Genomic DNA, 13,036 nt, shown 5'->3' with positions numbered 1-13,036 from the left:
CTGCTTCTTCCCTGCTTCAATTGGAGATGACAAGGTGACTACTCTGCAACACATGTAGATGACTAGTAACGTTTGAAGAGCGGAGGAGTTCCCTGAGTGCGTTCAGTCATCCCCAATTCCGTTCATATACTCGGAAGAACTCGTACAAGGTTGCAGGAAAGCAATCGTCTCCGCTTAGCTTCTGAATCCTCTTACAAGGAGCAAGAAAGACTTGTGGGTTTTAGGATCAATGCCATGCCTTCTCCCAAAAGCTTATAACTAGTGGAAGGATTAGTTTCGTTTGGCTTCGGGCTAATTATAAATTATCCTTTATAATTAATTATTTTAATATTTAATATTTTATATTTTTAAAAGTTATATTGAAATTAAGCATAAGAATTTTAATATAATTTTTGAAAGTATAAAGATCGAAATACTAAAGATAGCTAATTATAGAAATAATATATAATTAGCCCCTTTGTATCCCTCGTTTCAATCTTTTATAATTATTTAACTTATTAAGAGCGGATTGACACAATTACGATGCTATATAAGGAAGTAATTTAATAATCTAGATATATTTAGAAGAGAATTGTGCAAAAATTTCTTTTTTTGGGTTTTTTAAGATGATATTCTATTTTCAAAATTCTCAACTAGTGGTCTTCTATTTTAAAAATATAAAAAATACTCCCAAAAGCTATCATATATTTTTCTATTCAGATTAAAAAAAATTAAATACACTATAAGACTAGTTAAAAAATAATTTTTATTTTAAAAACACTATATATTATTTTCAAAGTAAAAAATATTATACAGTGTTTTGTGGATAAAAACCAACCTATAAAGCATTGTAAATATTTTTTTTTAGATTTGGACAGGAAAAATGATAATTTCTTGAATGGGTATTTTTGGAAGATTAGAAATAGGGGTCGTATGTCTCATTTCCCAAGTTTTTCTGGAGCTGATGTTTGATGTTTACAGGTTGAAGCTCCCAAAAGGCGAGGGAACCGTTGGTGCTGCAGGTCCACCTCCACTACCATCATCCTCATGGCTTGTATACAACACCACTGAGCCTTTTGAGTCTGCCCGGATAGCATTGTCGAGGTTTATTTGGACCTTCCTGATGAGGATTTCATGGAATACCTCCCAAAATTATTTGACGTTGTGGTCCTTTCCTCAGGCCACTGGTTTGTACATTCTTTGTGGCACCATTGTTGGTGGACAACTCTGGTGGCCTAAGGCAGCAGAGAAGATGCAGATCAACAACATTGATGCTTTTGGTATCTCAACAGAGACCTGCCGGACTGCCATTGCCTCTCATCCAAACTTCTCAACAGAGACCTGTAGGATGTGGGCCGGAAAGTACAATAGATCTCGACTGAAAGAAGTTGAAATTTCAACATTGCTTCGGACGATTATCCATAATGAATGAGAGCTTTCGGAAGGAGTGTTCTAAGATAAATTGTTGAAAAGGAAGAGCAATTTAAGAAAGTGCTTCGTCTGAGCACAGGTTACTAATTTCATGTGCTATTTGAGCATTGAATTGCAGCTTCCTAACTGATGTGCTTTGGTGTTGGCTTGGACTGTTTATGTGCACTGGCACATTTGAGCTGAGGTTTGAAGGCACAACTAAATTGAAGAAATGAGAAGTATGATTTTCTCATAATTTGTTGTTAGGAAAGTCAAAAAGCTTGAGAGTCTAATTTTGTGTTGGAAGGGTTGAACAATTATTTAAAGAGAATTATAACTCTTCATCAAAGTGTAACCTCAATGTCATTTCTCAATTCTGACTCCACCAGATGAGCTGCATCATTTTAAATTATTATTTGAATCTTTTCATGTGGATGTTTTCTTTAACTTTATCCAATTCTGCATCATATGTTTTTTTTAATTTATCCAATTGACTTTTCTTTTCTTTATGCCTGATAGTTAAAATGGGTTGCATTGACATCTGATTACTTACTGAGATCTGAAGGCCTTTTGGTGTCTCAGAACCATTGAACTTCAGTTCATGAAAGCATTTCTTACATAATAATCTCAGAGCCATTTGCTGAAGATATAAATAATTTTGCTTTATGGAATTGCAGTATCTCAGAGCCATTTTCAGTATCTCTCTCCAATGGAATTGCACCAGATGACATCATTTAATTGTAGGATACATCAGGACCATGTGAAGGCCAGTGCATGCCCTCTCTTTGGCAAGGAAGAGGAGCAGGTTGAGCAATGAAGGTAGGATAATCTTGTCCCGGCATTAGCACAGACAGATCAGATGTGTGCTGAGCTCCAACCTGCCATCACCAAATGGTATGTTTTCTTTAAAGATCACCACCTTAGCATGTGGCTGATACTAGAATCATATGCAGTGATTTTTGCATGACAAAGCTCAAAAAGGTATTGTGAAATCATAATCAACTCTTTCTGATCTGCAGGATAACTTACTGCTACTGAATCCTGAATCTTCTCCTGCAGGTGAGTCTGCACAGGCAGCTGGCCGGTTTCCGAGGATCCTCGTGCATTGCTCCGCGACCGAAAGAAGGACACCCTTGGTATGATTAGATGTTCAAAGATTGCCATGACAAGAAACATAGATACTAGTACTGCAGTGGCAGCTAATCCAAACGTGATGGCACTCATGGATGATGATCCTGAGTCCTTCCAAGAGACATCCCTGTCACAAGCTAGTTCTGATGGACTCTCAACTCCTTGGCTTTGGTGTCTCTCCAAAGCCATTCATGGCAGTTGGCCCCTGTACATCAGCATAGGTCAGTTAGCAGACTCTTAAAACTCAGTCTAATATTGACATGATCAGATAGATTACGTGAAAAGGGAGCTCAGTCTAATCCATACTTTCATCTTAATCTTAAGCACCCAATATTAAATCTGAAAGAATAATATGCAAACATTATCTGAACATCATATCATCAGGGATGCACAGCAATTTACAACTGTTTACTGCAATATACGAGAGTAGTATAGACTATAGAAACCAAATCAAATTGCTCAGATGAGTTGAGAATAGAGTTCTGACTACTTGTGAATCCGGAGCCCTAAGATTGTGAAATAGGGTAAAGAAAGAATGGAGCAGAATGATCTGTAATTGCTACTCACAGAAAGATGATTCGAAATGAACAGCAATAGAAGATCTCCAAAACATACGGATGCAAGCATCTGTATGTTTTGCAGCAGAAGCACAGGAATGTAACCAAACCTTATTTCTGATGCCAGCACGAGCCACAATCAATTTAAACTCCAAGTAGCTTCCACAAAATTTCACTGTCAAGAGCAGTGCCTTGCTATGATGGAGAAAGTTCCAAACTGTGAAGAAGCTGCAACTACCACACTAGAATAGACGGCTATAATGGGATCAGAGGCGAAGCGGAAACAAAGAAGCAGGCTGGCCATGTTGATCTGAAACTGATGGGAACCAAAGGTAGAAGAAGAGCAAACCTGCCGGTTTCCTGAGCTCGAAGACTTGATTGCAATGGTGCTCCAAGGAAAAGAAGTTTGTTCCGGCTGATGCAAGTCCAAGTGCAATCAACAGCATCTGCATTTGGCTACCTCGGATCTCCAAGCTTCTCATGACAAGCAGTACTCTGTTCCTGAGCAACGACAAGGTGTAATTGCAAGCACGGCACAGAACCATCATGTGTATAGTCTATTTTGACAAAAAGCATGAGTGATCACACACACAGACACCTGAACCAACTCCACATGAAGGAAAGGGAATGAGTGAGGGAGAAGCTGAGGTGAGAGAACTCACAGGCATGCCTTGGTAGAGGCACCGTGATCCAGGAGCATAAAGGAATGGATCACCTAAAAAGACTCAAAGGGGACATGTACATGAAACTTTTTCACATTCTTCTTGTTGTTAATGATGATGATAATGATAATACATGTTTTAGGGGACAGTAGGTCTTTTTCAGAGAACAGAAGACAAGGGAGTGAAGAAGAAGGTGAAAAAAATTGCCCAAGGATGACAATGGCCAAACATCCTTTGCTTCGAAGCGATAACCTATGAGCAAGAACACGAGCTGCAATAATTATGGGTTGTCTGATAAGAGGAGAAGTAGGAAGACAAGGGAGCAATGCTTTCAAGACCACACAATGCAACGAGGGTCCACTGTCAGCAAGACAATAACCATGACCAAGAAGGTAGGGGAAGACCTGATTGCATAGAAGGAAGCTGAATGTTTCATTCGTACACATTCATCTTTGATTCACAAGGCTGTTAACTGCTGCATATTATTTCTAGCTATAGACACATCAGGGCAATGCACATTGAGGAATTAAGGAACTTGATATCATACTTTCTCTATGTTCACCACCAGAGCTCAAAATGATACAAGTATAACAGGATGGTTCAATCCAGGCTCTTGGGCTTATTATTTTTATAATCTCAAAAAATCTCTCATATTCAATGTTAATCTTATTATTATTGTTATTATTCTCTTAGGGTACTAAATATTTTAATAGTTGAAAATTGATTTACCTATGTTTCCTTAAAAATATTTTTGAAGGACGAGAAGAGCAGCTTGTGGTTCTCAACCCAAGATTAGGTTTTATTCCTTAAATTTTTTAGTTATCTTAAATGATAAATTATTTTTTCGTGTTACTCTCCAAAATATTGAAGTGAATGTTTGAAGTTATTAGGAAAGATAGGGAAAAACAATTCTCATTCATGAATAATTAGTTATAATTTTGATAAAGAGTAATGAGCGAGGATACTATAGTTGAAAGATATAAATCAATTTATATTAGTAGTATCAAAAAGAGATAGAGATAGAGAGAGATGATAAAAGATTTAAATACTCTTCTAATTAAAAATATATATTTTTAGAAAGCCCGATAACAATAAAACATCTATATAGTTGATCCTAAATGATGTTTCAATAGATGAAGAACATCTAATTGGATCCTTGATGAGATGGATTCAATTGATACCCAAACAAGGGATGAAATCACTCCTTAAATTAGCCATGATATACTTGTAGATTGTTCATTATAATTTCTTATTCAGTTTTGTTCATCATAATTTTTCCTTGATTAGTGATTAGGCCAAAATCACTCATTTGGTTGAGAACAGAAGAATGAAAAAACAGTACTTATCATCTGCACCATTTTCCAAGGATGATTTATACCAATAAGGTGACTTCATCTCCAACAAAGAAGGGTCCCCATGAAAGCATCCAAGACATAAAGGTAGGAGCTAAAGAACAAGTCCAACTAAATCTCTGTAGCTCTGGTTCTTCTTTTCCCTTGCATCATGTCCCAGCAAGTGGAATCATTCACAAGTATACACCAATCCTGATCATAATAATTAACATGCAAATAATGGAATGGTTGACCCAATATATAAATAGTTGAGGTAAATTTGTCTTGATATGTATTGTATATTTATATATGTCTGGTAGAGAAATATCATCAGACCAATATCAGATTTGATAGAAAAAATCTCCTTGTTCAAGACTGTTGACTTTTCTCTTTCCAAGAAAAATATTTTTTTAAGTAATTAAAATAGAATTTGATCCCAAAACTTTACTATTAATATTTAAAATTCTTATCGGTTAAGCTCGATGAAGGATGACAATAAAAATTATTGAATAAGGTTTTGAACCTTCAATCCTTTAGTAAGCAAAAAAAAAAAAATCAGATTTATAAGCAAAGAAAGAAAAATTCCGCTAAAATAAGAAACAGTAATTGTCGTCATTTACTTTTCATTATTTTGCCTATTTTTCCTCAAGAATAATTTTGACCACCTCAAAATCATGATAGAAAATAACCATGAAAGAAGAATGGCATTTAGATGTATAGTTATTACATTTTCACTGGTTTGCCTTTGTTTTTATCATCAAATCATTGACATGGCTAACAATTATTGTGATCAACCTCTAAACTCTTCAGCAATCATCATCATCATCACAAAAGAGGAGAAGACAAAAATGAGGCAGTGGTTCAACAAGAAACAGGAAGGTTACTAATAGCTCAAAAGCGAAAGGTGCTTGTGCTGCAGCATTAAGAGAGACCATTCATATTGAGGTCCCTTTCCTCCAAACAGCAGCAGGTCCAGCCATGGCCAAGGGACTTCCACCTGCCGCAGAACTCTATCACAGTGGAAACCAAGTGACATCACAGCAGTTGTCTGTGAGAAGGAGATGCAGTAGCATTCATGGCCGATGAGGAACTTCAACTGGTGCAGTGACCATCCCAGTAGACACAAGGTGACAAGTTCATTCATGGAGTTTGACTTGCAGAGTTCCCTCAAAACAATGAACAACTGATGTAGAACCATAGAAACATTCATGGAATTCTGACTTGTAGGTTACCCTCGAGACAAGAACAAGTGATGTAGAATGACAGAAACAACAATTGGCAGCTTCGGCTGAAGCTTCTTCACATAGGCTTTCTCAGATTTCTTTCATGAGTTTTGACTTGCAGATTCCCTCTAGACAGGAAGAACAGATTGATTCAGAATGCCGTTGACAATTGCAGCTCGAACTATCTACCATAGAAAAAGTGAACTCCACTTCAAAAATGCTTTCATTGAGATTTGAACTCAAGACCTCCCGCTTACTAAACGGGTGCTCTAACCAACTGAGCTATGAAAGCTTGAGTTGATTGTTAGAAAAACAATAATATGAAGCTAATGTAGCTTTAGTTCATCGAGCGACATCCCGCTCTCACAAAGATAGATGATTGTAACAATCACAGTGTGTGCCACATTGCTGCAATGGAAGAGGAGCTGATGATGATGATACGAACGGGAAGGTGCTTACGATGTGGTGATGTTACATCCAGCTCATGAGAAGCATAGTCTGTAACATGAAACCAAGAAACAGGAACCAACATGTTCCTGGAACACATAAAGATCACAACTTGATCTCAGGTAGAAGAGGTGCTTCGAATCCTGACTTTAGCGGAGCACCGGGTTCCACGCTAGTGTGTCTTAAACTGCAATCCAGCTGAAGAGGAGAGAGAGACTCTTCCTGCTTTGGTGCGTTCTGCTTTATCTGCCGAGGCGGTGACAAATACGACGCCTTTGACCTTTCTTTCTGCCTCGAACACCGACCCCGTCGCTGTCATCCGTGGCCCTTCTTCTTTGGAGACCTCGAGGAGTCTCTTCGTATCAGGTGTCACCACGTGTTCTCTCTCTCTCTCTCTCTCTCTCTCTCTCTCTCTCTCTCGCTTACTGCGTCTTTTTTCTTTGGGTAACGTTTGTGATCTTTCATCTGTTTTCTTTCTCCAACTAGTTTGGTTCCCCTGCCAAAATTGTTCTTTTTATCTCGAATCGAGACTAGTCATTGGAAAATTTGCAACTTTGATTTGCTTTTAGGGTTTGAGTGGTAGCTTTCAAGAAAAGCAACTGCCCTTTCGTTTTTCCTTCTCCAATTATTATCCATTAGGTAATAAATTTAAGGTTGGGAGCGGCTATGAAGCTGGAGCAGCCTGTGAAGATTATTATATGGGGAGCTCCTGTATCTGGCAAGGGAACACAGAGTGAACTAATTGAGAAAAATGTAGGTAACAAATCTTTATTTGTTTACAGTAATATGATCTATCTTTGTATTACTTTTATTTGGGTGAAGGTCCAATTTCTATCTCTACCAATGTTTACTTGTTAAGAGCATGAATGCATGGTCCCAGTATATCGCGGGCGGTACGCAACAGTCCAACAGGGGATTGGTACGCAGCCCACCTGTACCTGATGATATATATACTAAAGGTTTTGTATCACTTTGATATAGGCCTGTACCGCTCGATAATGATCGAAACCTCATCGTTATTGACTTGTACCTATTAGTAATGGTCGGAATCTGACAGCTTAGATCTGACCCTTTCCAACGATCAGATCCCTTAAACTCTTATGCTTTTTTAGTCTCTTTTTAACTCACTTCTTTCTCTCATTCTCACATTTGCACTCTATTAAAATTTCATGAATTCATGAATCTATGATTTGTGGATTGGATAAGCTTGGGAGGTTAATTAAGAAGGCTTAACACCTAATTTAGAGGAAGAACTCTTTAATCAAAGGTATGTAGATATTTCTCAATCGCATTTAATAGCCTACTCGGTTCGGAGACATGACAATGATGTGGATAGCAGTGCCTCGACCGACGATAGTGGTGACGTTGGGGAGTTGATGATCTCGTTTACATAATTTGAGAATAGTGCATAGATTGAGGAGCAATATTTTATGCATACCACCCAGATCATGGAGCTCTACATGATAGTTGATCATTCTTCTTCGAGCAACAATATGGTGATGGTTAGTCTTCTCCGAGCAATAGTACAGTAATTGATCTTATGATATGGAGCAGCAGATCAGTGACAAAAGTAAAAGTTCTGACATTTTCTATACTCTGCACTAATATATGCCATAATCATACTTGCCTTAGGAGCTACCTCAGACATATATAGTTCACGATGGTCAAAGTATAATTATCACCACATTGATATACCAATGACATATGGTTTATCAATATATTATATCGTGGGATTAATTTTAGGACTGGGTCTGACAAACATATCAAATTGATATATAGATATATAAGGATCGAGGACCACATTCCATCGCCTGTGGAGTTTCGTCATTCTTTTTGGTGGTGCAACCAAATATATCCATCGATCGATTACTTGATTTATTTGAATCTTAAGTTTTAAATTGTTTAACAAATAATCTAATAATTAAAATAATTTTTGGTAGATAATTCAATATTAATGAAAGGATGGTCTGAAACGTATTACAAAATTACTCCTTAAATCTCGAAAAAGATATATGTCACTATTCTTTCCTAATTTATATTATTTTTACTAAATTTATACAAAATTTATATTTTTTTTCAACTTAAAAAATTTTAATCTAACTTGTTTTCTATTTTAAAGGATTTTTTGGAGTTATTTTTGGTCATTTTTCGATGCCATTGGTACGCCCCGTTGTACCGACACATGGGACGTCGGTAGGGAGTGGTACCATACCATACTGTTGAGGAGTTGGCTGGTACACCGATTTGGCCCAATAAGGTGAACCTTGCATGAACATACTTATTTATAGCAAAATATATAATTATAACACATGAGGAAGAAAGATTTATAACATTCTCTCATATTGGAATCATCATCATTCTAATAATTATTAAATTATGAATAATGTGTAATTTAGAATGTGATCATTCAATAGCTATTGCAGTTCTTTTTTTTTTTTAATGATTCAGTGAGCAATCATTTTCTCTCATCTTTAAAGTCTGTAATTCAACATTGAGCTGCAAGGCTTTTGGAAGCTCATCTACTTGTCGATCGGAATCACATACTTAAGTGGCTCTGCTAGCTTTAATCTCAAAGGAAGTTTCTTTGCTAACTGGTTAATTTTCATCTTTGTATTGAAACTTACTTGATGACCTGAATTTAAAGATCTGGAATTGTTTTTGAAGAGATATAGATTGAATGAAGTAGTACTCTTAATGCAGTATGGTCTGGTTCACATGGCTGCAGGTGATTTGCTCAGAGCAGAAGTTGCAGCAGAGACTGAGAATGGAAAGCGGGCCAAAGAGTATAGGGAGAAGGGGATGTTGGTGCCTGATGAAGTTGTTGTCACAGTTTGGAACTAGTTGTTCTATTATCGTTACACTGACTTCGATCGTAAACTAACTGTGAGCTTGAGCCTTGTAGATAGTGAAGGCACGTCTTAGCCAACTAGATGCTGAAGAAAGTGGCTGGGTCTTAGATGGATATCTGAGAAGCTTATCCCAGGCGAATGCTTTACAAGATCTTGGTGTCCGACCTGACATGTTCATTCTCCTGGAGGTATGCATTTCTCCTTGCGAATGTTACCCTTCAGACTGCATACTGATCTCTGATGCATGTCTAACTATTCTTTTCTAGGGTTGCTGCACTTCGTTCCTACTTCCTAACCATCAATACTTATAAAAACTTATTTTACTAAAACGAGAGTTTTACATGAAAGATCCAGTAAAAATTTGCTGATATTGTATGTGGCTGTTTTATCTGTCACTGACTGTGTCATGGTTCGCAACTAAATTAACCTTGGAATGGCTTTTCATGTGACTATTGTGAGTTTTTGGCATGAACAATCCTCTAAGATTAACTAGTTTTAAAAAGACTAGGGGAAAACATTCTGGTGCTGAAATTAGCATAATCCTTGATACATAGGCATGAAAACCTTGTTCTGTTTATATTCTGAAATGTCCTAGCTTAAGCTCAAATTTCTTTCTAATTATGTGAACATTTTATCATATTCCACTTTTATCTGTACCTTTCAGAAGTTCAAGGGGATTTAGAGTTTTGCTTCTTAATATTATGATCTAAGCTCATAATCCTAAGACGTAGGATAACTAAGAAACTGATTTATCATTTCTGGCAGGTCCATCTATTTTCCAAGTTTACTTTTATAGGAGGCAACAGTTTGGAGATATTTTGATGATGGCAGTCTACATCACAATGACAATATTCTCTTAAATACTTTAAGTTCTCGAGTTTTCATGTGTTTGCTTGTATAGATAATTTTTGTATATAATTCTCTAATTACCAAACTAGTATAGAATTCATTGGTAGGCATCCAACTACTAATGAATTGTGTGACACTATTTTTCTATTTGGGTGATATTTTGAGAAACTGCCATTAACTACAAATGCAAGAAAGTAAACATCTTCTATGATCTAACTTATACATTGCAATATTTTTATCAGTAGTTTCTGTTGAATTCACTAAATAATTTCCAAATTTCAAATCTTTACGTACTCAACATATTCAATTTTGTATGGTGCTGTACTGACCAGAGTTCAGATCAGCACCATATCAGTCCATACCGGTTCTTGGTGCACTGTTACATACTGAGTTATAAAAAAAAAAAACTTAAGAACGACTGAAAAAATGTAAATACCTTTTGATATATAGCCTGCATCACCTTGTACTAGGTGTAACCAACCCTGTATCACAGCAGTACCATTCCATAGAGGTTCGGTGCGGGAATACAGCTCAATTTACCTTGGCCGTGCAGTGGTAATCTGTCATACTCTACCGAACCATGTCAGGCAATAGTGAACCTTGTTCTCAAAGAGATGATTGGGTAACCACAATTTCCAAAAGCTTAAGCCCTTAGGAAAGGGCCACTTGTTTAATGTCACATTAATGGCTGCAGCATGTACCATGATTCAAGGATTAGGGAATATTTGATATTTCAAAGCAACGAAATATTTGCTTCATCATTGTTTTCCTACGTCAAGATGCTCATCTTCCATACTGTTGTTGCAGTATCAGCTTTTGAAAGTCTCATAATTTTTCATGTGATGTCTCACAGTGCACAAGATAAAAGATATGTCTACTTTTGCCTGCTACATTTTAAGAGGTATCTGAAGAAAGCCTTATTGAGAGAGTGGTTGGGCGAAGACTTGATCCTGTTACTGGAAAAATGTATCATTTGAAGTACTCCACCTGAAAACGAAGAAATTTCTTCAAGACTTGCACGGTATTTTGATGATACAGAAGAAAAGGTACATCACCTACCTCACCGGTGATCCTTATTCCTCGACCATGTTTGCTTGTCAACATATGTGTAAATTATTGTTTGATTCATTTTTTAGGAAGATTGCTAACCCAATTACATGGTAACTGTTTTCTTTTTTCTAGGTAAAACTAAGGTTGCAGAATTATCATCAGAAAGTCGATGATGTACTTTCAGTATATAAGGACATCATATTTAAGGTATGTTATCTTGTTATCTCATGCACGTGTGCACACTACTCAAATATCAGAAATCAGTGTTGAGACCTACCGATAAAATTGACATCTGTATTAGCTCACTTCAGATCAAAGGGATCTTCACGAGTACGTCATCCTGAACATTAATCCTTCTGTCTCTTTTACCACTCACTTCAGGTCAATGGAGATGCCCCCAAGGAAGATGTATTCGCTGAAATCGACAAGAAACTATCTTCTTGCTGAAGAGCAATCCAAGAACTCATCCAAGCAAGCTGCTAACATGTGATGTAGAGGACAGAAGCAATGGTAGTGCAGAAAAAATGAGTGCAACTGCTAACAGGTGGTCTCCAAAATGACACGAGCTGTCGAAAGAGAATTTTGATTTTGCGTAGCTCTTCTGTGTCATTTCATTTCACTGTTTTCCTGCATTGCACCGCCAACACAGGGCTATGAAGTGATCATTCTGTCTTAGCTTTCTTTTCTTGCATGCAGAGTTAAATTTAAATGTCAATATGTGTCGCTATGAAAATGTTTGGCCGAGGACAAAAGAAAGTACTAATATGTTTGCTTTACCCCCACATCATCACCGACCGCATAGCGCAGTGGATTAGCGCGTCTGACTTCGGATCAGAAGGTCGTGGGTTCGACTCCCACTGTGGTCGAAAAGTTGTTTTTATTCTCTTAACTAACGTCCAAACATCTGGATGATCGTGATTCGAGATGAGGACTAAAGTAACGCTTTTAGATGCGAGAATCATCAGCACAATATTTAAAGCAGTGTATTATTTTTTTAATCCCCTTTATTAATTGTGGAAACATTGATGGATGGTCCTGATGCGAGATGCGGACACTAATGTAATGCTTTGAGATGCGAGAACCGGAGCATCACCTTCTGTTTTAGATGCGAGAATCGTCAGCACAATATTTACATTAGTGTTTAGTTATTTCTTTGTTCCCTTAATAATATTAACTGGAAATATTGATGGATCGTCCTGATGCGAGATAAGGGCACTTAATATAACGCTTTGAGATGCGAGAACGGGAGCGTCGCCTTTAGATCTGATCACCAGCACAATATGGTGATGAGTTTCCTGTCTTCTGTGATGACGATAATAATAATAATATTATTATTATGAAGTTACATAAATCCTCAAACCAAGGAATACCATAAGATATTTTATTTTTACTGTATTCTTGCACAATAAGTAAAACACAATAAATGAGTGGTATGCTCAATCTATAGTTAAAAAAATTCATAATTTTATTGTAATAGTATAAGCTTATAATTCTCATTAGGAATAATAATTCAGAACAACAGTGTCTTGTCCTTTGTGCAGTCCTCAC

The 13,036-nt window shown here is 36.9% G+C and overlaps 1 long non-coding RNA gene, 2 other non-coding genes and 1 pseudogene across 4 annotated transcripts; 2 read left to right on the top strand and 2 right to left on the bottom strand.

Moving 5' to 3' along the window:
• Positions 1 to 1,999: 1,999 nt before the first annotated feature.
• Positions 2,000 to 4,012, bottom strand: LOC135604914 (uncharacterized). Of its 2 annotated transcripts, none has more exons than XR_010484265.1 (4): positions 3,427 to 4,012; positions 3,188 to 3,332; positions 2,419 to 2,725; positions 2,000 to 2,267 (listed from the first exon to the last, which is right to left on the bottom strand). It is a non-coding gene; the product is annotated as an uncharacterized LOC135604914 (long non-coding RNA). The 2 variants fall into 2 exon arrangements; XR_010484264.1 differs by having other exon boundaries at positions 2,002 to 2,267; positions 3,188 to 3,319; positions 3,427 to 3,908.
• A 2,499-nt stretch (positions 4,013 to 6,511) lies between these two features.
• TRNAT-AGU (transfer RNA threonine (anticodon AGU)) lies at positions 6,512 to 6,585 on the bottom strand. Its single transcript has one exon. It is a non-coding gene; the product is annotated as a tRNA-Thr (tRNA).
• Positions 6,586 to 7,245: 660 nt separating this feature from the next.
• LOC104000513 (probable adenylate kinase 2, chloroplastic) lies at positions 7,246 to 12,144 on the top strand (annotated as a pseudogene).
• A 136-nt stretch (positions 12,145 to 12,280) lies between these two features.
• TRNAR-UCG (transfer RNA arginine (anticodon UCG)) lies at positions 12,281 to 12,354 on the top strand. Its single transcript has one exon. It is a non-coding gene; the product is annotated as a tRNA-Arg (tRNA).
• Positions 12,355 to 13,036: the final 682 nt, after the last annotated feature.

This window comes from Musa acuminata, chromosome BXJ2-2, assembly GCF_036884655.1.
Source record: "Musa acuminata AAA Group cultivar baxijiao chromosome BXJ2-2, Cavendish_Baxijiao_AAA, whole genome shotgun sequence".
NCBI lineage: Eukaryota > Viridiplantae > Streptophyta > Magnoliopsida > Zingiberales > Musaceae > Musa > Musa acuminata.
Note: the sequence above shows the minus strand (reverse complement) of the source record. Positions and strands in the feature narration are given on the sequence as shown.